Source organism: Triticum urartu, chromosome 7 (assembly GCF_003073215.2).
Source record: "Triticum urartu cultivar G1812 chromosome 7, Tu2.1, whole genome shotgun sequence".
Taxonomy (NCBI): Eukaryota; Viridiplantae; Streptophyta; class Magnoliopsida; order Poales; family Poaceae; genus Triticum; species Triticum urartu.
In genome coordinates this window covers 608,839,752-608,842,718 of record NC_053028.1, presented here as the reverse complement: position 1 = coordinate 608,842,718, position 2,967 = coordinate 608,839,752, and the positions used below count along the sequence as shown (strand labels likewise).

Genomic DNA, 2,967 nt, shown 5'->3' with positions numbered 1-2,967 from the left:
GCACTTGAGTTTCGTTACTCCGCTGAAAGTTTCAGTCCATCAGCAAGAAATGAATTTGTGTTTTACCAAAGGTTGAATTCTGAACGTGGCGATGCTGATGCACCGCGCCCGGACACTCTGCCTATAAGTTTCAGTCATTTTCATTGGCACCTACAGTATAATTCTGAATATGGCGATGCTAATGCACCTATGTTTACTAAGAAAATGAAAATGCAGGCGACTTGCTGCATTTTGCTGCGCGCCTGGAGTATATTTGGTTTAGCACATGTCGCAAATCCTCTGAATAAAATGTGAACAAAATTCAGGTTTGATCCCATATAACACTACAAGAATACTAGTTTCTGCATATTACATTGTTTGCATGCTTTGTACATCAGCTGACTTTTGTTTAATAAAATTAAGAGATTTTTTATCTGCTGCAATAGTTGTATAACAACTTTTGGTAAGAAATTGCGCATCTTTTGATTGCTTCTTGTTTTTCTCTTACATGTTTGAGTTTGGATGGAACACAGAAAGGTCGCAGGGGTTGTAAAAGCCATGTGGATTTCGTCGTCATATTTTGTGTTCCATTTTCAATAAATTGACTACAATTTGGTTGAAATTTTGGACAGTTGAAGGATAGTGTACTTACTAGAAGCGGTGGCATGTTCTCGTTGGTAATGATCGCATCATTAAAAAAAATTACCACAAGGATGGCATCAACATAAACACCACACTAACTAAATGTTCCAAATAATATGTTTTGGAAAATTTAGTGAGTCATAGTGGTGAAAAATATACCATTTTACAAGATGAATTTAGAAATTAAAATGATTGTAAAAGGCGGTCATCATTAAAAAATGCCATGAAATGACATTCAACATTAACACTACATGAATTTTTTAAATACAATTTCCCGTTGGTTCAATTATATTCAAAAAATTCAAACATGATTTTAACATAACATCACACAACTAAATTTATTTTCAGTACATAAACATAATAAAAAAACTCAAACAACTTAGAAATCACTGAGAATAAAGAAAATGATTGATAACATAATTAGGTCAGTTACCCACAGGAAAACATTATAAAACACTCTCATCCCTAAAGTAATTTTCAACATAATTTTGGGCTCATATTTCTTATTTGAACAGTGCATAAATAATTTTCATTTTCTTAATATAGTAGAAAATACACTGAAAAACATTTTCGTAACTTGGCCCAAAACCTATTGGTGGCATATTAACTTTCTGGCCCAGCAGATAAATCATCCAAGGGACAAAATCATTTTTCTGCGGCCTAATTCAACTTTTTTAGGTGAGCGGCCTAAGTCAACCTGGGCCGTAGCCTGAACTCGAAATTGGTCTATACTAAAGGCCTGCCAGCATTCCCGCGTAGTTCTCGTCCATCTGATCTGATCAGATGGTCTCCGCCATGCCTTAGTGATAAAAATTTCATATCTTTTATAGGGTAGTGCAAGTAAGGTTATGCAAACAGCGAGGCTATGTTTGGCTCAAATCAAAATATCATATCTTTGCTTTAGTGGATCGCTGGTAGTAACATACTCCCTCTGTTCTAAAATAAGTGACATTTATTTAATACAATTTTGTACTAAATCAGAACATTTATTTTTAGACGGAGTGAGTATGAACCGATGGAAAAAGAGTACATGTAACCTCATAAATTATGGCTTTAAAAAGGTAAAACATTATTGTTCATAAAGTTCCATGCAAAATCATATCCCCCCCCAAAAAAAAAACCATACGTAACAAATTGAACCAAAGCTACACCCTCATGGAAAAGCTTACACGGACTCTAGCAGGCGCCGCTCCTGAGCGCGAGCGCGAGGTGGAGCACGTCGCCGCCCTTGACCTTGTAGTCTTGTGACGTCTTATCGTCGACCATCGGCTTGCCGACGAAGATGAGCCTTTGCTGGACAGGCGGTATGCCCTCCTTCTCCTCGACGTGCTCCTTGATCCCCGTTGACCGTGTCCGCGGGCTCGATGTCGATCTCCTTGCCGGTGAGCGTCTTGACCTTGATGATGGTGCCGTCGTGGAGGCAGAGCACAAGGTGCATCGTCGTCGACTCCTTCTACACGTTGTAGTCGGCCAGCGTGTGACCGTCGTCCAGCTGCTTCCCGGCGAAGATGAGTCGCTGCTGGTCTGGTGGGATCCCTTCCTTGTCCTGGATCTTGGCATTGACGTTGTCCGCGGTGTCACTGCTCTCCACCTCCAGCGTGATGGTCTTGCCCGTCAGGGTCTTCATGAAGATCTGCATCGTCCCGAGCGAGTTGCGACTTGGGTCGTCGAAGCTTCACTGGGCGGCCAAAAGGCTTGTGCTTCGTTCTCTTCTGGGTTGCTTCGGTTCGACGGGATCGTGTCATGAGTGTGAGAGTCGATGGGTTCATGTAGATAGACTATATATAGACTAGCAGGCAGAGGCGCGACGTCACGGACTTGGCTAAAAATTTCGGCAGCATAACGCATTGGGAAGAATCCAAGTCAGTAAGAATGGCAATGCCATGTTATTCATTCCAAAATTTATCCATGCACGCAAGTCGGTCAATACACCACACTCGAATGGGTGCCGTACCTGTTGGGCCGCATGGGCCGCTTGTGTTCGTGTACTACGTCCCTCGGCAGTAGATCGATCTAGGTCAGAGGATCTCGTTCCGACTTTTGCAGTTGATCACACCACAAGAACGGAGGACATTTGGCGGCCCCTCGCGCTTCTCCCGGGCGCCATCGTTGTCGTCGAGGTCGAGGTAACGACGACCTTCTGCATGCATGCCGAGACCTGCGTGTGGGCTGTTGTGGACGTACGCCTTGTAGACGGGGCCGGTGGAAGCCGCCCTCACCGATGAAGTTGGGAATTGGGAGTGGACAAGTTCTTCATGACGAACTTTGAGCTCATCTAGGCAGAAGGCGTGCATCCGCGTCAGGTCCTTCCAAGGACAGTTCCCGCCGCCGCGCGCTCAGATGCCA

General features: G+C 43.5%; 1 pseudogene; it reads right to left on the bottom strand.

Annotated features, from left to right (window-relative positions):
• Nucleotides 1-1,797: 1,797 nt before the first annotated feature.
• Nucleotides 1,798-2,260, bottom strand: LOC125519163 (annotated as a pseudogene).
• Nucleotides 2,261-2,967: the final 707 nt, after the last annotated feature.